The sequence below is a fragment of the Struthio camelus genome, chromosome 1 (assembly GCF_040807025.1).
Source record: "Struthio camelus isolate bStrCam1 chromosome 1, bStrCam1.hap1, whole genome shotgun sequence".
NCBI lineage: Eukaryota > Metazoa > Chordata > Aves > Struthioniformes > Struthionidae > Struthio > Struthio camelus.
In genome coordinates this window covers 83,768,166-83,791,680 of record NC_090942.1, presented here as the reverse complement: position 1 = coordinate 83,791,680, position 23,515 = coordinate 83,768,166, and the positions used below count along the sequence as shown (strand labels likewise).

The following is a 23,515-nucleotide window of genomic DNA, read 5'->3' as shown; positions in this document are numbered from 1 at the left end:
ACAGCCAGACCCCACGGGGAGACTGCATTCGCATTGCAGTTGTCTGTCATTTTAAAAATGATAAGGCAGTAACTACCAGTGATATAACATCATTCGTCTGCAAGTACTTTATAAACAATGCTACAATGATCTTCTATATATACAGACATGATAAGAGGAAAGACTGTGGAAAAGGGGATTGTGCCTTTTATAGGGGGACTGAGCTAGGATGAGGCTCAGCCATGAGTGGGTTTGCCTGGGCTGTAACATCTAAAATGAAGGGCCACCAAGAGAAGAGAGGGGGGAAAGGGAACAGAGAAGTACCCTGTGCTCTCCTTTCTGCTCTCTTGCCACTCTCCCAGCAGTGGCAGCATGGCTCTTGGTGGCTCTGCAGGCATGGGCTGTAAGCCAGCCTTCACGCCTTGTGACCCATCTGGTGGGGTCACTGGGCACAGAGGGAGCGGTTAATACTGCTTTGAGCAGTGTGACTAAATCCCTCTTGTGTGTGCTCTTTTTATTTGGACTATGTCAAGAGAAAACGGCACGTTTCCTGTCTGTTTTGTGGCTCCTTGAGCAGCAAACATAGCTCCCTCCAGCCGTCCCCTTGGTGGTGGTGGTGAGGAGGGGCTGCTGGCTCACAGTACATTGAGCACTGCTCTGAAGGAGCTTCCCTTCCCTGTGCGCTGCCATTCTCCTCGAATTAGGTAATGGAGGGAGTATCATTATGCTTTCTCTCTCTCCCTCACTATATGTATGTATGGAAACGGCTTTCTTGCACTGAAAAACATCAGTGCAGGCCATTCCAAGGTAAAACATGGAAACTATTTCACTGTTCAGCAACGCTACTTTGCTGTAGTGAAGAATGAGATTTGTTTGGCATTCGACAACGTCATGACCAATAGTGAAATCTGATGAGGACCTACAGGCAGATTGCTGCTGTACTTCGGCAGTAGTGAAGGGAGGGCTTTAAAGAATTAATCGAGACCTGAGTATTGCAGCTTGCCCAAATGATGGGTCGGTACATTGTATGGCAGTCAGGGTGTCGGAAAGACCTTTCTCTTTAATTAAAGGTTGATCCGCTTGGGGGTGAGGGACAGCAGGGAAGCTGTGAGCTAAATCTTTGACAGCATCTGCTTGCATTCAGTGTTGCTTTAGCTATCACTGTGTGACCATCAGGTTCAGAAGCTCCAACCTCCTTTGGCTGGCTAAGTTAGCTACAAACATTCAAAAACTGAAATAGAAAAGGTGTATATAATACTATAGCCTGAAAAACTTCAAAATCTGTGTGCCAGAATCCGTGTGCCAAGACATACGTAATATTCAGCACCACAATGTATTTTTAAAACATGCCATTTTGGGTATCTTTGGTAAGTTTTTCTTCTTCACTTTCTTACTGCATACATTAACCTCTCCCTGGTCCTCCATGTCACCTTACTGAATTTCTGTTGTTATTGCCGCCTTAATTTGGGACTTATCTGTAGTGATACTCACCAGTGAACCTTGGTTATGCTATTTGACATTTGTGTGTCAGCTCATTGTAGAAATACACACAGAAATTCTCTAGTAACTACCTGTGGGTCCACTGGGCAGAAAATACCTCTACATTTGTATGATGAAATACTGTAAAAAATATGGATACTATATCCTTAATATTATGTCTAATCACATGACATAAGAAGCTTTATGATAACTGGAGTAGGAAAAAAGTAACGCTAGGAATGATATGGCTAAAGAATTAATTGAAATTAGAAGTTACAAAGATAAATATTAACTTATTTAAAGAAAAAGAATAGCATTCTTACACAATTAGCATTATACATTGCAGTGCTTTCTCATTCTTGTAATTTAGTGTCTTTATTTGGTATGTTTTGATTCCCAGTTATCTGTATGATATTTTTACAGGGGATAGGGGGGAAAAAAAGACTAAACTAGGGACAGGCCCTCAGCTGCTATTAACTAGTGACTTGAAGAGATTTTGTTTACCTGCAAATTTTTTTTTTTTAATTTAACTAGGTAATAGCAGTTAGTCTAATAAAAAAACTATTCTCTCTTTATAAATATTACAAGTAAGCATATCTGCATAATTAGCATAGCTTCTTTGACCTCACTTATGGAGCCAAGTCAGTAATTCCAGTTCCAGGTTCTCAGCACAGTATCAGTACTGCCTAACTTTGTGCATTCCCCACTGCTGTAAATGCATGGGTCTTGATTCTGTGTTCGTACCAGCCTGTATGCAGGTATCCTCTTTGAATTTACAGCTCAGCTGGCCTCTGTAAGGTAATTATGTCTTATAGCTAGTATGTCAAATGTGACTCAGCAAAGAGTTTGCGATTTTACACTCTAAGACACATTGCCAGGGTGCAATGAATAGCTAGTCCAACTTTGCACTAGCTTTGCATTCCCAGTTTTGAGGGTTTCTTTAAGAACTTTGCTAAAGGCCTGAATTCTGTTCTTATTCATGCCTGGGTGTACATCCTTTGTTTTCAGCCACTTTCTCCTACTTAGACTTGGTGTGACATGAAAATGAGGTTAATCTTTCCAATGGAACCATGTTACTTCAAATTTCCAGCAGTGTAAAGTGATCTGATTTCCAGAAATGACCTGATCTAATAGTAAAATTAATAGCCTTCCTAGCTGGCAATGAAAGTTTTCCATTAGAGCACTGGCTTCCCAGCACAGATATCTATATGATTACTGCACCATGAATTATCCGGACAGAATTCAGAATTTACCAAAAGTAGTCTGTAAATTCTCCTCTGTATTAGTAATCTACTCATGCTCAGTGTCACAAGGAGGATGTTTCCAGAGAAATCAGTGCGAGTTGTAACATTTTTCTGGCCTGTGGGAGAGCGATGTGAAAGATGCATCGCATCTCTGTGTTTCCACTATGGTGTGCCATTGAGAATGTCATTTGCTGTCTCGTGGGAAGCAGCTTTTAAGCAGCCAGGGATAATAACTGTGCAGTTTTTCATGCTGTGTGATGTTTTCCCCTCCTAGAGTTTGTCACCTGCTGCAGTCCTTCTCACATGAGAAAAGACTTAAATTCAGGGTTTCCCAGCCTTAACAAATATTATCTGAAAAGCGAAGACCCAAGATGAAGAGTTGCTCTTGCAAACAGGGGTGATTTGTAGTTTTGCCTTCTGTTGATCCTGCACTTTTCCAACTGTGATTCTTCTGCTCTTGGATTACCCTTGGCTCTTACCCTTTGGATTATACCTCACTACTCACTCCCTTCCTTTGCTTTTATCCCATAGGGCATTTGATAGTGGTAATAGCCATTAGTACAAAGCAGTAAGTGACAGGGCCATCCTGCTACAGATGTGATTAGCCCTGGGAATTCCTCAGCTCCCTCCTTTCCGTTTTGGATAGATATGTTGCTAGAGTTCGTTGTATTTAAAGTTGACATAGGAATATATATTGCTAGAGAAGCTACCGGGCACCTCGAGTTGCAAATCAGTAATAATTCTCTTCTCGGACAGCAGCAATTCTACCCATCTCAAATTTTTTTGAGAAAGCCAATTTAGAGATAAATGTTGATGAAATATATGGTCTCTACACTCAGATCATGTCTGTAGCCCAATCCCAGCAGTGTTGTCTGCTTCCTGTAGATGATGCGCACAATAAAACCTTGCAGCTGTCCTTACCAGTAAACAGCTGCATAAGAAATCCTCCTATCCAGGGTTGCAGTTTGTGTGCAGATAGTGGAGAAAGAGGTATAGTTTAAATATTCTAGCTTGGTGGACAGCACAACTCTCTAAAGGTCTGAGGTGTGTAGAGGGAGCAGGGATATCCTAGGTGGTTTCCTAGCAGTCAGTAATTTCCCTCAGAAGTCTCACAAATCCATAGCAGGGTTTTATTTGCTTCCTCCAGAGTTGGAAGGGATTAGTTAGATTCTACCATACTTAATTCTCTCAAGCAAGTTCAACACAATTTTAAATCTCTTCCACCTCCTCTTCCTCTCTCTTCTCCCTGTTTAATTATAAGTAGAAAAGCATGTGATTTGGGAGGGAGCAGCTGAAAGTGATTTGAATTATTTAAGCCGTATACAATTTTTTTTCTCTGTTGTTTAAAATAATTTGAAAATCTGAGGGGGTGTAATTGAGGGAAGGCTTTAATGTGAATTTGTGAAGTAATTTTTATGATTTTCTTACCTCAGAAAACACTAATTTTCAGGGCAGTGCTGCATAGTAGCGTTATTTAAAGACAAGAAAGGTTAATGTGAAATGCGTGTTGTTATTATTGTTATCTTATTATTATACAATTAAACCCTGGAATGCTTTAATTAGGGAATATAATCTTTAGTGTGCTGGGAAATTCCAGCCGTGCAAGAGAATTGATGCAAAGAAATGATCAGTCTGGTGAGTGAAAGATATTGCTCTGGGAAGGGACACCCTCTAGTTAAGCTGAGACAGTGCCTTGAAGGAGACAAGATTCCCTGAGCAAAGCAAACAGCAGAAGTCTGTAACAGAGAAGTCAAGCCATTCACCTAGGGATGAAGGTGAAAGCAATGTTGGCTCCCAGGTCTGTTTCTGTATGCCAGCTATTGGGCAAAATATCACTCAGGACCATATTTTAAAAGTCTGCTCAGTGCTTTGAAAGAAAGGATATAGGTATCTGTCTTAGGATAGTGGGCCAAACTGTGGATCCCAAGCAGACACTGGCATCTTCTTGAAGCCTGCATGGGTATGTCCCAGTAAGCAGCAAAATTTCATTCATTTTCCTGCATGCCACTTTTCTCACAGAGTGTCTCCAATGATCCCCTCCTTGGCTGAAGATTCTGCCCTTTTTGGCTCTTATGTCAGTGTGTTCATTGTTCAGAGATGCCCAAAACCTCCTTGTGAGCAAAAGGAAGCAAAGGCATTTTGGTCAGTGCTTTGTGCTCTGGAACTGAGAACAGCACTGATTCTTCATGCTCTGTCCTAGGGACTGACAAAACACACATGAACACTGTGAGCTGTGCTTAGCTTGCTCATGTACCATGCTTGAACAGGTACCATGCTTGAACCATGCTACTATAGAAGTGCTAATTATTATTATTATTAAACATTGAGAAAAAGTTATGTATTATTAGAGCTAATATTTTTAACTTGCTGTCATAGCTGTATTTCTATTTAGTGCAGAATTCATTTGGCAGTATAATAGAATGTTCAGAAGCTTATCTTGGTTCTTTGTTTGTTTGGGGGGTTGTGTGTTTGTTTTTGATATCTCCACATTTCAGCCATCTTCCTGACATTCTAAATTGCAACTGTCTTTGGGAAGCGCTGGAAGAATACTAAGGGATGTAAGCAGAATCTCAATGAAGTATACTGATTAAGGAGTGGAGGCTGAGAACCATGTGATTTTGGAGCACAAAAGTGAAATCTATCTGGAAAGCTTGGAAACACCCTGCATTTCACAATGGAATTTGTATAGCTTCATGTGAATGGAAAATGGGGCAGCTCCTCTCCTTAATAAGGAAGCTGGATATTCCACTGAGGAGGAGGCAGGAATTCTCCTGCCTGTACAGACTACATCTGTATTAGCAAATGAAACATGCCTGGGACCATTCTCTGGCACTGAGACCACCTGGCATACAACAGCCTATGTTCGTGCTGTTAGATTATCTTTCCCTCCAAAATGAGGTGGCTTGAGGCAGACTGCCTAATAGGCATAGTTTCTGGCCTGTGCTAATTCCTAGATTGTGCCTAGGAAGTATTTAGTAGAGAGCTATCCAGTACAGGCTGAAAGTGTTCCAGGGCCCTTTAACAATATAGATGATTGTACTTAATTGCTCAGAAACATTCCCTTGAACTGTTTAATTAAGAAAAGTAGATACAGCTTCAGTTTCTCTCAACCTCAGCTCACACTGAGGGCTGAAGATTGTGCCTTGTACACTGGCAACGAGGCTGCCCTGTTTGGTTGCTGCATGGCATCTTGCTTGCAGGCTCATAGCTTAAAAAATGGACGTGGGAACAATTTCTTGGAGTATCCTACAAGCTATACATATTACCCTTCCTGGTACCTTCTGACCTTACACAGTAATCACTTCCCATTGATTGAACAGAAGTATTTCTGCAGTGACACTGCCATCTTCCTGCAGCCCTGAGCAAGTCCCAATAAGTAGCAAAATAATGATCTAATAATAAAATAAAATAATAAAATAATCATATAATAAAGTAATGATCCAGTTCTGCTTCCACCTATACTCAGGCACATGCAGCTCAACCAAAAGTCACCACACACAGCCCCCAGCTTTCTGAGTGCAAATGGAAGAATAGTGGTGAATCTGACAGTGAGAGTAGGATTTTGTCTGCTTGACCCTCCTGTTTGCACAGCCTTACCATTGGCTATACATTGTGTTTTAACTACAGTATCTTGTGGATTGTGATATAATTAAGGTCCTAGTGGCCAAGTACTTCCTCTGTTATTGCTATCAGGTGGATTGCACTGGAAAATAATTGAAAATTTAAATGAAAAAAGAGGAAGAGAGAGCAGGAGATGGGGAGGGGGGATATGCTCCTACCTACATGCAAAGAAATTCAGGTAGAATGAGACCTGGAAGGATCCCAGTGTCACCAGCTTCCTTCCCAAACTGATGGTCAGCCACGCCTAAATGATTCTCTGCGGATGTTTGCTTGTCCTGACACTGGGAAGGCATTTCTCTGTCAGTCCATTGTGTTTACACCGTGGCTTAGATTTATTTCCCTTTGCATATATGTTAAGAGGATAATTTGATCCTAAATTAATGACAACTTGAGAAGGGAATAAGGAAGAGTCAAAATAAATACGTACTTTGTGGGCATTGTTAGCTGCCAAATGGCTTTGTCTTCTCAAATTCATGTGAGGTAACCTCAACGAAATGCCAAGTAAGGACTGATCTGAAAGCATCACCAGATTTCCCTTGCTATGCATTGGGATTTTGGATGTAATACTGGAAGCAGAACTATTACAAGAACATGCAACTATCACTGCTCCAGTGCTGTAGAAACCATGGGCCACCCAGTAAGGGCAGGAAGTGAACCATCTCTAGACTTCTGCAGCTCCAAGGGAAATATGCCAACAGTTGCTCTGTTATGGTCCCCAGGGAATGGAACATTAGTTAAGTTCTGTCAGAGTGAAAAGTGTGAATAAATGTTGAGAAGTAAATTCCCACTTGAAATCCTGTTTGATGCTGTAATTCAGGGATCTCAGCAGCTTTAACTGCAGTAATTTACAAAGTCAACGCCCTCAGCCACCCCAGCAAATGGATGAGAAGCAAGTCTCTCTGAAGGAAGCACTAAGAACAAGTAAATTTGTCAATGGAATTTCATTTTTTAAGGTTTGTAGAAACAGAAGTCCCATATGATCTTCCTCTGAACATAGTACTGAATCTCCTAATGATTCAGTATTGGCCGTTGTGTCACCTGACAGAAATTGATACTCTCCTAGCAGAAATGGCAGGACAAGACTTCTGAATACTGAAGGCCTGCTTAATGATGACAATTTAAGCAAATATTCTAAACTGTGGAATTTGCTGACTGAGGAGTCTCTACTGTGGAGGGGGTTACCTCCAGCACATGACTGGGCAGAAATGCTTAGGGTGGGAGTCATATCTTATCTGAATGCAGAAAAACCATCAGAACTTGTGGTCTGGAAAGCTGAGATCCACCACTGGATCAAAGTGAACTTCCTCAAACTGGGAAGTTTCATGAAACCTTTTATGTCAGTACATTATCCTCTTTAAGGTCTATTTGAGCAATGAGTAATTTCAAAGACTCTGTTTATCACATTTAGGTACTATTCAATGTTTAGAGACAGGAAACATTCAAAAATGGCCATTTCTCTGAAAAGGCATGGAAGCAAAACTATGATTTAAGAGGCAAACACATCTTGGAATTAAGTGAACAAAATTACCATTGGAACCAGTAAGGGGCTGGGGTCTTTCTATTGACTTCCCCTGGAGAGAGATGTTTTTAAAAACATTATTGCAGTGAATGTGGGCGGCGCAATATAAATTTCAAATAATTCAGGAGCATGTCCTGCCCTCTGTTCACTCTGTAATTATGGATTAACCTTACTGAAGTCAGGAATCCTGCTCAGATAGGCTTGAGGATTGCAGTCATATCCTCTGTTTTCACTTGAATCTTGATAGACCTAGTTAAGTAGGCATCTATCTTACAGTGATAGCATTCAGAGGGCATGTGCTGAGGGAAGAAGAGAGTGTGAGGATGAAATGCTGGATATTGCCCGAGCTCGGCTTGTAAAATGGTGGTGTAGCATGTCTTATATTTCTACACTTGTTTCCCAGGCAAAGCAGGTGATTCTGGGGAGGTGTGTGCAGGGTCCAAATTTGGAAGAGAAAATAATTTGCGGTTGATGACTGGAACAAAATGCTCAAGCCAAAATGCTTCCTCCCTGGGGAAATTCTCCCACAGCCAGATGTAGTCTTGTTTAGCTGTCTGGTTTTAATTCCAGGATTGCAAAGTAAGCATGGCTCTTAAGACCCTGCCTAGGACTTTTTTGTCTGCTCTTTGGTAATGAACCAAACATGTAGGAATCATACCTGAATAAAAACCTCCTATACCATCCACTCCTCATCCCCAAAACCCATAGCATTCCCTGGCTTGATTTTTCTAATTGAACTGTTGTGGCTGTAAAATCACAGTATAAAATTTCCTCATGTTATTTGCATAAGGTTTAGAGGCAGGAGCCAATGAAACATATTTTGAATTTGTTTTCCTTTTTAGAAGGAGTTTTCATTTTGGATCTCCCCCCCCCCCCGCCCCAGCTAACTAACGTACATCTGATGTCAGGCTTCCCAGATGAGAATGGTTAGACTGGCGTTGACATTTTTAGAAATATGTGCGAATGGAAAAATATCCTGGGAGTGCTGCCAATGGCTGATTCTGTGAAGTTTTAGAGGCTCCGTTGCATAGAAAATGTGAGCCAGGTACAGTTACTGAAAAAAAGCCTTAGTCACGAAGTGCGTCCACTCAGGTATGGGTAATGCATGCCTTCTCAATTTAAGAAAAGGGCAGGAAGGAGTTCCAACAGGTTCTGACTCAGTTAGGATGCATTCAATTCCCCGTTCCGACTGGATGATAAGCAGCCAGTTTTGTATCTCCTTCCCAGAGGAAGGAACAGCTAGAGCATTAGATCCTGGCAAAAACAGGATTTTCCAAGGTTTAACTATGATAGCAGCAAAAAAAGTGGTTCAGACAAATCTCTTGCCCTGATTCATAGCTGTGCCTTCCAGTTTTATGCTGATATGACAGGGACAAAAGGGCACAGAGCTGAGCTGATATACTGGGAATCAAGCCTGCAGCTTTCCATTTCGGAGGGAGATGGTAGAGTTTGGAGGATGAGTGCAACTGATTAAAAATGCTATGAATGTCAATAACTTTGCAGTGTACGCATTTTAACTGCCTCATCAGACTAAATGCTTTGTTAACAGATAGTCAACATTTCACACTGTGCAGCTCAAATGCTGCTCCCGGAGATTAGCATTGCACCATCCCCCTTACTTCAGCATTGCAGAGAAGCAGCCCACCCTAAGTGAATAGGGTTGCACATGGGTTAAACCAGTGCCGGACATGCTCTAAGGGAGCAATATCAGTGCTCTCCAAAAACAGATTGGCTATGTCTACATCCAGGGCTACAGCTGGCTGCCGCTGAGCTGTTGGCTCCATGGAGTTTGGATCTCTGTGGGAGCCTGGAGCCAGGAGCTGGTGCAAAGGCAAAACAGCGCTCAGTGAGTGGCAGGGCCTTGCTGCTCCAGCTGGACTCAGTGCTCAGCCCAGGCTGCTGACTGGCAGTGTCTTGCTGCATCCAGAGTGCTCTTTTGCAGCATCACCTCTCCTCTGCCCACCTTATGCTCGCGTGTGGACAAGCCTGCGTGGCCATGGCGGTCCCCGGTGCTGCATGCTGACCTCCGTGCTGTGAAGTGCATGGTCTGGCCTTGGTAGGGTGCTCCAGGCAGGCTCGTGTCATGCATGCCCCCTACACTGTGACATGGTGATTTAATGGTGGCCCTAGAAGGAAGCCTAGATGCAGCTATGTGGACACATCATTTGTTGATGGGTTGGCTCTGTAACTGCTGTACAGGGCAGAAATAGATTATGTTGGCTTTGCACAAGATAGGATGTTGAACTGAACTGGATTCACTGTGGTTCTTTCTGTAGAAGGATTTGGTGGTTTCCTAGGGAAACAAGGTGGTTTTTTTTTTAGTCACTCTATTTTGTTTGTCAATAACTTTTGAATTTACTGTCCAGTTTCAACCAAATTTTGCAAAAAGGACACCAGCCTTGACAAAAACATGTTCTTACAACTTCTGTGAAGGTAGCAATCGCACAGAGGCAAGAAAGACCTAAATTAATACCCCTCTTCTTATGTTCAAGTTATGATATTAGCTCCCCTGAACTCTTAGTCTACCAGTACAGGAAAGACATTGTGAATGAAATACTTTATAAACCAGGGTATATTCACAGACTTCCTCTCTGAAGTGTAGCAAATCCTGATTAGGTGAGGTTTGCCGAATAACAGAGAGAAGCAGACTTGTGTTTAGAAATATAACAGTTAATGGCTTGTATAGATAGATAGATGTAGAGAGAGTTATTTCTAGCAGTACTTTCCAAACATTTTTCAGACTTCTACCTTGCTCCAATGTCTGTTGTAACTGAGAGAGAGAGAGAGAGACTCCCCTTGACTTCAGTGCGTTTGGGGTCAGATTCATCGAGGTCCATCTCATGCCATCATGGTGTTTTACAACTTAAGGAAGCAAAGTGAGCAGCTCAAGGCTTATGTTCTTTGCTACTGCACTGAAGTGGAGAGATTGGAGGGGTAAGAGGAAGGGAGGGGAGACTTTGCAAGAAGACTAGCTCTTTACTGTTAGACTTGAAATAGAGTGGCTCTAAGTAGATTGTCTTGCATGCCCCTTAGCAGCCCAGCACAGCAGCAGTTTCACCTGATGACCCTTTATTTCCTGGAACTGAGTAATTGCTCATCCTATTTGTTTTTCTAAGCACAAAGCACCCTACAGAGAGTTGGTTGATTCCTCCTTACTCAACCACCAGCTATCCATATTTGTAACGCCCACTGGTGGCATTTACTATAGGACCTTCTGGCCTACTTAGAGTATGAAGGGGGAGAAAAGTGGAGCAGATTACTGTGCTGTGTTTAAAACTGTCCTTAAAAAGCATAACTGAGCCCTAAGCACCTTGCCGAGGATCACACAGTGCATGGGTGTGGAACACAGGACACATTTCCTGATTGGGAAGCTAATACCTTAATCCTAAGGACCATATAGTCACACTTTTTTCCTTCATGTTTTATGTCCTTGGAGTATTGGTTCTCTCATCCTCTCCTCTTGGTGAGAGGTGTGAGCAGTGGAGAACCTATGGTTTTTAAAAAGAAAATGTAGATACACGTGTATTAGCAATATGTGATGTCTGATAAGTCAGGTCAGAAAGTGCATCCTGAAGTTTGTTCTCTATCCTCCAAACTTTGGCCCAGTCCAGTAGGAAGTGTTATTTCCTGCTCTTTCATGGTAGATGGTTTTGCTATGCGTGAGGAAGAGATTTACCGACTGTAACCATCAACTTAGAGCTCTTAGTTGATTTTCTGAATACTTTGGGCCAAAGTTTTTGATCATCCTGAAGGTAGGGCACTTAAACTTGATAGCTTCACATAAGGTAAAATCTATGTGGGGATTAGAAGGCATGTTTGATCTGCTTCCGTTGTTAAAAAGGACTATAGCAATTTGTCATAAGTGCAGTGAAGGATTTCTTCGAGCATCTGTTAAAAAATGAACACTAGATCAGACACTAGCAACATTTCTAGCTTTTTATCATGCAAAGAAGACAGAATCTGTAATGATCAGAAGGTAAACAGAAAGAGCCTCATATTTAAAATCTGATTTTTAAGTTAATCTTATGATGTTGTGGAGTTTTTTTTGCTATTGCTATTAAATACTGAGTCTGTCTTATTCATTGAAAAAACAGCCTTATTCTGAATGGTAAGAACTGCTGCAGAAGGGCTGCAGAAGAGGGGCAGAGGCCCAAATTGCCTGGCCTTGTGTGAAGTGCAGACTTCCAAGTTGTAGAAAAACCTTCAGTAAAAGCTTGTGCATGATTTTGTCTTCCTTTTTGTTCCTTCACTCTAGAATAAATAGAATGGAGTCTGCTGCAAACCAAATAGAGCAGAACCTGCCATTTTCTCTTGATCATTTTGAAATAGTCTGCTATAATAGCCCAAGAATAGCACATAGGCAGTTTGTGAAATCATTTTGCATGAATGGATTTTCAAAAGCTTCCCCAAAAGCTACCTACAAGTAATTAACTCACATTTGGGGACCAGCTGCGTAGCGACTTTTCAAAATAATGCTATATGACCACAGACTAAAAGCAGGGACTGTCTTAGAAAAGCATCTTTTACAGAAAAAAAGGCCAAATCCCCGCATAATTGGGCTTTACCTTTTGTTTTTCCCCAAGGTGATAAATTATAAGCTATTTGGGGACAGAAGCGTATCGGGGGCATTGCCACAAAATGTGTATATTCTGAGAATCATCTCTAAGTTTCTATGGCACAGTTTTGCCATTTGTTTGTGATAGCTATATTTGTTTGGGGAAAAGGCAACGTTTGTAACAGGGACCTTACTATGGCCCTTCAGACCTTACAATCAGGATGTTACAATAATTTTCCTGCTGTAGAGAAAGATCAGGCATTGGAGATGGGTTTTTTAAAGCTGTAAGGTTGGAACACCTGGGAAATTTAATATGAATGGGGAAAAGGCTGATTTTGAAATGTGATGAGTTCATAGAGAGCAGGCTCCTCTATGAATAGTCACACTTGGAATAAAGGTAAGCCTGACTCAGTGTAGCTTAGTCCACTTTGGAATATGAGAACATGTTAAAACTGTATTATTTTCAAGGAGCGACTGACTATGCAAGGACTTGGTCTGATTGCACTAACCAGACTAAATATGGCCTTTCCCTAAGTAGACAGTCTTGATGTTTGTAAGTCATCTCATCACTCAGGAAAGATATTGAAAGTCATTGAGAGAGACATGCCATTATTATAATATTGCTGCAATTAGCATAATTCTTTAAGATGCTGAGCAATTTTTTTTTTAGGTGCAAAGTTCCTTTTGTCACCTGTAGGTGTTGAAGGCAATTGGTATCTCTCAGGTTGAGTTCAGTATCTTGAAGAATCAGATCCAAAGAAACATTGGGAATGACCTGTGCTGCCTGATGCGCAGATAACATCATAGCTGTCATCACATTTCATGGGTAATGAACGGAGAGCAATTTAATCTTATAGGACTTGAAACATTCTTTACCATTCCTACCTGCAAAACTCACCGACGACTAGAACTTGGGCCACAGAGAAGCTTGCTCAACTTTTCTTTGTTTTGAGTTGTGTTTGGACACCAAAGGACTGATCCTCTGCTATAGAAGAGAATGAGGATTTTGCTACAGGTTTCAACACATGTAGGATCAAGAACTGGCTCCTGCTGCTGTCAGGAGCCTTTCCCAGGGACTGTTGGAGAGAGTAGGAATGGGTCTGAGCCTTGCTCTGGACTAGTGAAAAAAAATCACAAAGAAAGCACTTGGGAGAAGGTTGAGGATGAGATAGTTATTATTCACTGTCAGCTCTGAACCTAGATTATGATTCAGTCTGTTTCTGTGCTCTCTAGAAAGGTATCACACTGCATTATATAAGACTGGGTGTCACCGGCAGTGTGTAATGCTTAACCTGGAAAAAGGGAGCTGCAGAAGGTAGACAGAATTTGAGGCAAATGGAACTCTGGACTTTCCCTAAGAAAATGTGTCTGAGGGGTTACAAGTGACAATCCGATGTTGAAAGGCCTTCTATAATCTCACAGCATGCAACTGCGGTACATGGGATGAGTGTTTAGAAAGGTAGCTGGAATGGCAATCTATTCCATATTTTTTTTGTCTGTAGTTTATAACAACTCTGGATAATCTGGATATTCCCATAAATGTCCTGTCCCTTTTGAATCTAGTTAAGTTCTTGTCTGGGAAAATTTCCTCTGGCACTGAGTTCCACAATTTAATTATATGCTGTGTAGAAAAGTGTTTCTTTTTCCGGTTTTTAAATTTCTTGCCTTATATTTTATTGACTGTCTCTGGGATTTTTTGACAAAGAAAAAAAAAAAACAAAAGCTTCTTTCTATCTGTGACTCAAGTGGAACGTCAGCCTGAGGTGGTTGCTGCCAAAGCCCCTGGATAATCACTGTGGTAAAGGTTGAGCTCATTCAGATTTAGAAGCTGATGTTGAACATTCCGGCTAGTATCTCTTTAAACTGAGTGTGTTTTTTCACATATATTCACATACATTTATATACATATTTCAGCATGTATATAAACATTTAGATCCCTGTAATTCATGTGAGTATTTTTCCTTTCCAAATTATATAGCTACAAATTTCACTGGCCATTTTGTTGTGTATTCATCTAGCTCTTTCCTCTTTCTCTGAAGTTGCTAAAAACTCCATTTTGTCCTGACTACTGTAAATGAATTGGGCATTTGCCAGCTTCTCTATCTCATCTCTACCTTTCCAGAGAAATTATACATATTTGGTGAAACAAGACTGTTGGGGACCCTTGCCTGGTCTTCTCCCATGAGGACACCAGAGGTATCAGTGGCAGCTGACCTTGAAGCAGGTGCAGCCTTCACAGAAAGAAATGACTAATGCAGTCACTGGAAGACAGTCCTTTCAGTATGAAATGGACTGTTATGATCTGCTGTGATTTAGTTGTTTTGATTTTGCGGCATGTTTTTGTAGTTCCTAGGAGGCCAAGTTAAGGCTGGCAAGTGACATAAGTTAGGAGGAATGACAGTGAATGATTAAGGACTCCACAGGGCACTGACTGGCTCCATTAGCCACTCCGGTGTCAATAATCTTGTTTCTGAGGAGAAGTTCAAGTGTTATAGTGAAAGTATAGCTGCATCTCTTGGCTGTGAATGTGTGTTGAACTCTACCGAAATATCCTTTTCCTTGTTTTAAATTTGTGAATGGCCTGATTCTTTGAACAACTACCAAAAACGTGAGTGAGTTTGGTTTATCAAACTGTCATTCTAGTTTTGACAGCCTTTGTGAGGGTCAGAGAGACATCACCTCCTAGGGTTCCTCCAGTGGCTGTTGAAGTTGTTTTCTGTCAGACACATTGCCTCACCAGCCTGCATCTGCCCTTATTGACAGGCAGCTGGCAGCTGTAGGACCAGGAACATGACCTGATATTACTTCGTACTGAGAGGGATGGTATTGTTTCAGTAGTCTCTGCCTTATTCTTATGATCCTGTGTTCCTGAACTTCTTTCCCAGCTCACAGAGAAAGAAGTCTGCCCTCATACAGCCCGTGCAGAAGCAGGGAGAGAGGAAAAATGAAGCCACAGAATGAGGGCTCTCATGTAACTGAAAATACCAGGTATGATTTAATTAAACTGAATGCATGGAATGGGTTAATTCATAGTCAGCTTAGAACAGCTCCAGACAAATATAAATTCAGGACAAGAGACTACCTTATGGTGGCAATTGAAGTGTGCAGTTTCAGTAATTATCAGTATCTTTCTTAAAAACAATAGTCCCGGTCCTGATCCAGTTGAAGACTCTTGGTGCTGTGCCATCAGCTGCACAGTGATCAGAACTGAGCTCAGCATCCTATTTTAGCAAGAGCGCAGTTCAAGGGTAGGATACTGACAAACTGCTTGCTATTGCCCTGTTCTATGAAATTAGAATATTTGTCAATAACTTAATACTGATTCCAATTGCCATCAGCTAATTCCTTAGGCAAGCCTGTTACAATCTTTTATATCACTATTGAGTTTCAAAGGTGCATTTGCTGAATTGCTCTTTTGATAAAATCCCTTAATAAGGAAGTCTGCTCTCCATCTGGTGCTGATCTTACTTAAATTACAGTGAGATTGGCCACTAATTAATTCACGTACAGAATAAGAATAAAAGTTGCATAAATCTCTTAATAGTAATAAGTCCAAAATATACTTGTAGATTCTTGAAAAAGTAAACTATAAACCTTTCATCTTAAGGCAGGAGCTTTATGTAAGATGAAAAATTCTCTCTCACACATTTCTGATGCCACAATATCAAGAAGCGATGTTTGTTTTTTACAGATTCCTTTCCTGTTAATTCTTGTTCCAAATATTACTATATTACTTGTCTATACTTGACTATAATACTTGTCATGAAAATGATTGCACTTTATATATGAGGCAGACTTCTTTGACTTTAAAGATTCAGTTCTATCCTTAAGGCTGCATCAGTTACTTTAAGTGCTTTCCAGTGATGCACTGAGCAAGAAACTAGTATCCTTCTATTTTGCTTTCAGTGCCAGACAGGATTCATATCCAATGGTTGGCATCCATTTCCCATGAAGGTGCAGTTACAGGGAATGCAGTGTACAGATGTCAGATGATTTGATCAACGTTATCCAGAAATAAATAATCATTGTATATATTTTAGGATTTAGTTTACCTTCTAGGTCACAACTCCTTCTCGTGAATCACTAAAATAAAATCATACTAGTTTTAATTTTTCCAGAATATCTAGGAAAAATCTTGTTTAAAATGAATAAGGGACATTTGCTAGGAGATTAGGGTGAAGCTTGCTAGGTGTAGGCCTAAAATGGGGTGAATTCATAAAAAAAAAAAAAGTTACTTTCATGGTTTTATGGCTTAACAGTGCCAAAAGACATTTTGTTAGGTAAGGATGTAAATAGCCAAGCTGGAAGGCTGTAGTGACACAAACCACCAGCCACAAAATCAGAGCTTTAATGACCTTCTCATTGAAAGAGCAGTAAGGGGAGAAGGGTATGGAGGGTTGATCTTGGCCTCCCAAGCTATCAGAGATGACGAATCCCTCCAGGAGGCTGACGGTAATGAGGAAACACTGTAGGCTGCTCTATTTGACAGCCAGTTGACTTAGTCCTTTACGATCTATCAGCTGTCAAGTTGACTGGGTATATTGTACTTTCCACCCCATAATTTCTGGTTTGCTTCCTGCATAAGCTTCAACCACTCAATTTTTCATGTGAAAGGAAAGGAGAGAACATCTAATCAACACGAGAGACTCAGGTTCAAGTCACTCATCAGAATGCTGCCAACTTGATTTGAGCTGGCCTTTCAACATGCCAAGCAGATATCTGCAAAAAGAGTGGGTTTGTACTTTTGGTACTCTTTTTTTCACAGGGAATCCCACCCAGTGCTTGACACATAACACAGAACAGTATATATGTCAAGCTTTATTCGACCACCTGACTGATGCATCTGCCAATGTGGCAAGACATAGCAATCCTCCCTTTAAACTTCTCTTTTGTCATCCTCTACTGTATGTTTAGTGGTGTTCGTGGTTGGCCTGTGAAGTCACACTGAGTGAGACAATTTTTGTTGTTGTTTCAGTTAGGCTGACCAAGCCTGACAAAGTTTGCTTGCGCTCAGTGAGACTGACCAAGAGCAATTGCCAGCAATTATGTGGTCTTTCAGCCTAAAGTGTCATTGGGGAAATTCTTTCAACCACATAGGAACAAGTAGATATGACAGAGATGTCCCAGAATCACAGAATCACAGAATAGTTGAGGTTCAAAGGGACCTCTGGAGATCATCTAGTCCAACCCCCCTGCTCTAGCAGGGCCCTCTAGAGCACGTTGCCCAGGATCGCGTCCAGGCGGGTTTTCAATATCTCCAGCGAAGGAGACTCCACAACCTCTCTGGGCAACCTGTTCCAGCGCACACTCACCCGCACAGTCAAGAAGTTTTTCCTCAGGTTCACATGGAACTTCCTGTGTCTCAGTTTGTGCCTGTTGCCTCTTGTCCTGTCACTGGGCACCATGGAGAAGAGTCTATCCCCATCCTCTTGACACCCTCCCTTCAGATAGTTGTAGACATTGATGAGATGGCCTCTCAGTCTTCTCTTCTCCAGGCTAAACAGGCCCAGCTCTCTCAGCCTTTCTTCATAGAAGAGGTGCTCCAGCCCTCTAATCATCTTGGTAGCTCTCTGCCGGACCCCCTCCAGGAGTGCCATGTCTCTCTTGGACTGGGGAGCCCAGCACTGGACACAGTCCTCCAGGTGAGGCCTCCCCAGGGCTGAGTAGAGGGGCAGGATCACCTCCCTCGACCTGCTGGCAACACTCTGCCTAATGCAGCCCAGGATACCCTTGGCCTTCTTGGCCACAAGAGTGCATTGCTGGCTCATGGTTAACTTGTTGTCCACCAGCACACCCAGGTCCTTCTCTGCGGTACCGGCAGCGTTACTTTCCAGCAGGTCAACCCCCAGCCTGTACTGGTGCCTGGGGTCATTCCTCCCCAGGTGCAGGACCCTGCACTTGCCTTTGTTGAATTTGATGAGGTTCCTCTCCGCCCGCCTCTCCAGCCTGCCCAGGTCCCTCTGAATGGCAGCACAGTCTTCTGGTGTGTCAGCCACTCCCCCCAGTTTAGTATCGGCAGCAAACTTCCTGAGAGCGCACTCTGTGCCTTCCTCCAGGTCATTGATGAATAAGTTGAACAAGACTGGACCCAGGACTGACCCCTGGGGGACACCGCTAGCTACACGCCTCCAACTAGACTCTGTGCCACTGACCACAACCCTCTGAGCTCTGTCATCCAGCCAGTTCTCAATCCGCCTCACTCTCCGTTCATCTAGCCGTACATCATGAGCTTGCCTATGAGGATGTGATGATGGGAGACAGTGTCGAAAGCCTTGCTGAAGTCCAGGTAGACAACATCCACTGCTCTCCCTTCACCTACCCAGCCAGTCATTCCCTCACAGAAGGCTATCAGGCTGGTTAAGCACGATTTCCCCTTTGGTGAATCCATGCTGACTCCTCCTGATCACCTTCTTGTCCTCCACATGCTTAGTGAGGACCTCCAGGAGGAGCTCTGTTGCATCACCTTTCCCGGGATGGAGGGGAGGCTGACAGGCCTGGAGTTTCCTGGCTCCTCCTTCTTGCCCTTTGGGAAGACTGGCGTGACACTGACTTTCTTTCAGTCCTCAGGCACCTCTCCTGATCTCCAGGACCTTTCCAAGATGATGGAGAGTGGCCTAGCAAGAACATCTGCCATCTCCCTCAGCACTTGTGGGTGCATCCCATCGGGGCCCATGGATTTGTGAATGTCAGGTTTGAACAAGTGAGCTCTAACCCGATTCTCCTCAACCAAGGGAGAGTCTTCCTTTCTCCAGACTTCCTGTCTTGTCCCCAGGGTCTGGAATTCCTGAGGACTGGCCTTAGCAGAGAAGACTGAAGAAAGAAGGCATTCAGCAGCTCTGCCTTCTCTATATCCTTTGTTACCAGGGCACCCGCCCCATTCAGCAGCGGACCCACGTTTTCCCTAGTCTTCCTTTTGCTAGTGATGTATTTGAAGAAGCCCTTCTTGTCCTTGACATCCCTTGCCAGATTTAATTCCAAATGGGCCTTAGCCTTCCTTGTCGCATCCCTGCACACTCTGACAACGTCCCTATATTCCTCCCATGTGGCCTGTCCCTTTTTCCACATTCTGTAGACTTCCTTCTTCTCTTGGAGTTTGGCCAGGAGCTCCTTGCTCATCCATGCAGGTCTCCTGCCCGCTTTGCTTGACTCCTTACTCAGAGGGGTGCACTGCTCTTGAGCCTGGAGGAGGTGATGCTTGAATATTAACCAGCTCTCTTGGACACTTCTTCCTTCTAGGGCCCCACCGCATGAGATTCCTCCAGGAAGGTCCCTGAAGAGGCCAAAGGTGGCTCTCCTGAAGTCCAGGGTTGCAATCCTACTTATTGCCCTGCTCCCTCCTTGCAGGATCCTGAACTCCACCATCTCATGGTCACTGCAGCCAAGGCTCATACGCTCTCAACCTGATCATCATCCATCCCGAGGCAGAGCTCAGTACATTCCAGTTGCTCCCTCACGTAAAGAGCAACTCCACCACTCGCCTTCCTGGCCTGTCTTTCGTAAAAAACACAGAGCCATCCATGACTGCATTCCACTCCTGTGAGCTATCCCACCATGTCTCTGTAACTGCAATGAGATCATGGCCCTGCAAGTGCACACAGATCTCTAATTCTTCCTGCTTATTCTACCTCCTATGTGCATTGGTGTACAGACATTTCAGAGAGGTGCAAGGAGAGGTGCAAGAGGATCCTCCATAGCCATGTGCTGTGCACATTTCCCTGGCTACATGCACCCGCTGGAGGCATCCTGACTTGAGCTGCGTTTTGCTGACTACCCTGTCTCTATGAGTCTCTGCTTCCCCCATCTTTCCTAGTTTAAAGCCCTCCTTGCCAGACTGGCCAACCTGTTGGCAAAGACATGCGTGCCCCACTTAGTGAGGTGGATCCCATCTCTCCCAATCAGTTGTCAATCTTCAAACAGGGTCTCATGGTGGTAGAAACCACAACCCTCCAAAACTGGTCATAGGACCAGTCTGTTTAAGCTTGTGGGAACTGCAAGGTATTGTTTACTAGATGTGCTAATAACTGGGTCTGTAGGCCTCTGTTCCCATCTGACCGAGAAAAACTTTCCCAGAGAACACTGAATTGAAACAGTTTCCATAAAAAATATTTCTTCTGAGGACCTAACGTCATCCAAAGAGGATGATTAACTGAAAAAGTCCCTGCCCCTATTGCATATACCAGCTGACTCCAAATGAACTCACTGGAGTATGTCCCTGCATTCTCCTTTCCTGGTGTTTGGATCACCTGGAAGAGGTGAGGGCGAGAAAGTACAGAAACCCAGTACCAACCTGGTATGAATGGAGAGGTCCTCTTTTCCAGTACTTTCTCAGCTGTTCTGAGCAATTGCTTTCCTGGCCTTTCATGCCTCTCAGATGATAAGACAAGGTAGGAAAGAAATATGTTGTCAGAGTCCTGTTTAATTCATAGTTAGTTTAGAACAGCTCCAGACAAATACAAGTTCAGGACAAGAGACTGCAGCTCAGGACAAACATTACTCTAAAGGATTGCTGTTATGACTTTGACAAGCAAAAACTTGTTATTTGAGTCAGTAATACCAAGAAGCCTGGGATATTATCTATTGAACTTATAGCTGCTCACAGCAAGACGCTGCTGCTTTAACAAGCTTTTCTCTGTCTGCTCCAATTCCCCTTAGCTTTTTTTTTTTTTTAATCATCTTTCAAACTGCAACAGCATTTGTTGTCCTGAGGTGCTGATTCTAATGGAAGACATTCTGGTGGAAGCTTCTCTTGCAATTTACTCAGGTTTCATTTCAGGTCACTAGTCACATCCTCCTCCAGCTCTTGCTGTAGATGGAGGAACTGTCTCGGGGAAATGACATGACTCGTGTGCTGAGGTCACATTTCTAGATTGAGGGTGGACTGAGGGAAGCTTCTGCCCTTTGTGTTCAGGGAAAACCTGACATTTGAATGTGGTGAGGATGTACAAGCCTTCAGTCTTCCTTCTTTCTCATGCATATTCACTGCCTTCCAGGTAGCCAGTCACATTGGGAAAGGACAATAGAGGAGAGCAGAGGATGTGATGAGTGACTTGAGTTGGCAGCTGGACATTGAACAGCAAAGTGTCTTTGCCTAGACACTTTGCAAAGTGTCTAGGCTACTTCACCAACAAAGGACTCATTGATTGCTCCTTGACTCACCATCAGAAATCCAATTGAAAGACTTGAGTGGAGGTGACAGGATATGTTTGCCCCAAGGCTAATTTGGAGAACGAAACAGACATAGGAGTAGAACATGCTTTGTCTTCTCCAGTGTTACTTGTTAGCTTTGAGAGAATGGAAAAGCAGGAGGCCAGGCAATTTAAACAGATGAGATGAAAAGTTTGTTGAGACCTTCTAGTGAAGTTCTTTTTGAAAGCTGGAACAACAAACTGGCGCACAAATGATCTCTCTGCTCGCCTTACTCCAGAAGCAAGCCACTCCTACCATTTGAGTAGAATTACTTCAGCTAGATAACTAAAAAAGTACTCGGAGAGCTCACTGCTCCAGTAAGTAAATGGGAGTCTTACTACTGACTGGACTCCACAGCCCTGAGTTAGGATTTTAGTTCCCTTTCCCTGCAAAAATGCCTTTTCTACCAGGTTGTAGATATTCTGTGGGCAAGGGATCTTTGACTCCTTCTAGCGAAGAATTTCATTTTTTAAAGTAATGAGGTCAAAAAGGAAAAAAAGATGGCCTTCTAGCTTTGGAGTCAGTTGTCATTTCCTGGTAAAAATCTTTTTGTAAGGGTGGTATGTTGTCTAATTACTGGTTCAAATGGTGTTGAGGTACTCCCTCTAGCATAGGGAATATTCACTTATTCATACGAACTGTGAACCCTCTGTGATCATTGCTTCTGACTGCTTTGGAAATGCCTCCAGGAAGCTGGAGATGAAAGTTCAGATAGAGCCAAAGGCGGGAATTGGGAATCTGGAAAAAGAGCTCTAACACTCATCTGGGCTATAAGAGAGAGTAACTATGTTTCCTCTGACCATCCTAATTTCTGGGCCCTGATAGAGCTCAGGGTCCTAACTGATGAACACCCTGTCACTTCTGGGGTCAAAGAGAGGCCAGAAACCGAGTCGTCTAAGAAGTATGAATGCAAGGTTATACAGCAGCAGACTGGCTTGGGATTGTGATGTTTTACATTCTGGATTATGATGCTTACACATGCAATTAGTAGGTATTTTTTACCTTCCTTCCCACATCAGGTAACTGTGTTTTGGCATCATGAAGCATAGATCCTAAGTGGTCTGTCTAGCGTGGCATTCAAGATCATGTCCTGAGATGATATAGTTAATGAAGAAATGTGTAAAGGAGAGTTTTACTTTTATCCCAACTGATTTACTGATATTGAATTTTACAAACCTGTCTCACAGGAGGACTTCATCGCCTCACAGGAGGAGCCCTATAAGCTTGTATGGTGTCAGCTACCCATATGACTGTCTGTAAATTGAACATGCCTACCACCTTCCTGTCCAGGGACATTACCAAGGCAATAAACACAGGACAAACAGCAACCCTCATAAATACTGAGGACAGCTTGCTAAAGACACTGCAACAGTCAGAGCAGCTGTGGGCCAAAGCAGTAAGTGATGTTGTCTCTCTCTGTTTTTTAGTGACCTGGAGCTCATGCAGTTGTGCTGTTCTTCAGATGGCTTTCCACAGCATCATCTTCCACAGCGCACTAGTGAACCACGAGACTGGGATAGAAATTCCAGTGTGGGGAGGGTGTGAGTCATGGGATGGTGAGTGAAAGAAACAGCAGGATAAAAATAACAGGGCACAGTACGATGCAGAATATTAATCTCTAACCCCATGTTATCCTTGCTTGTACTACATATACTACTATGTCACACCATAGATGCTCTACTGCCCAAAACAGATCTCTCTGTATGCCACTCTGAAAGATTATGGCTCAAGATGCCAGATTGCTGGGGCTTTTTAATACTTGTGCTGCTTAAATTGGCTGAAAATTCTTAATCAAGGAGATGCTGCAATAGAAAATATATAAACAAAGAGTATAAAAATACCACTTCTTCAGCATTCAGAATTTTTATATTTTATATAAAAATGTAAGGTTCCAATTAATTTAACATCAATTGAATGAATTTGGAATTATTT

The 23,515-nt window shown here is 42.7% G+C and overlaps 1 protein-coding gene across 4 annotated transcripts in view; it reads left to right on the top strand.

Moving 5' to 3' along the window:
* The window catches only part of LOC104144409 (potassium voltage-gated channel subfamily A member 5), a 32,546-nt gene that overhangs the window by 6,334 nt on the left and 2,697 nt on the right, over positions 1–23,515 (top strand). Inside the window, exons 3-4 of one of the 4 annotated variants that reach the window (XR_011142759.1) lie at positions 15,283–15,385; positions 22,771–22,979. The exons of 1 other annotated variant lie outside the window; for it this stretch is intronic. The gene's annotated coding sequence lies outside the window, so the exon portion shown is untranslated. Of the gene's footprint in view, positions 1–15,282; positions 15,386–22,770; positions 22,980–23,010; positions 23,099–23,515 lie in introns of those variants that run through there. 2 more of the 4 variants (XM_009675405.2, XM_009675407.2) reach the window with 2 other exon arrangements.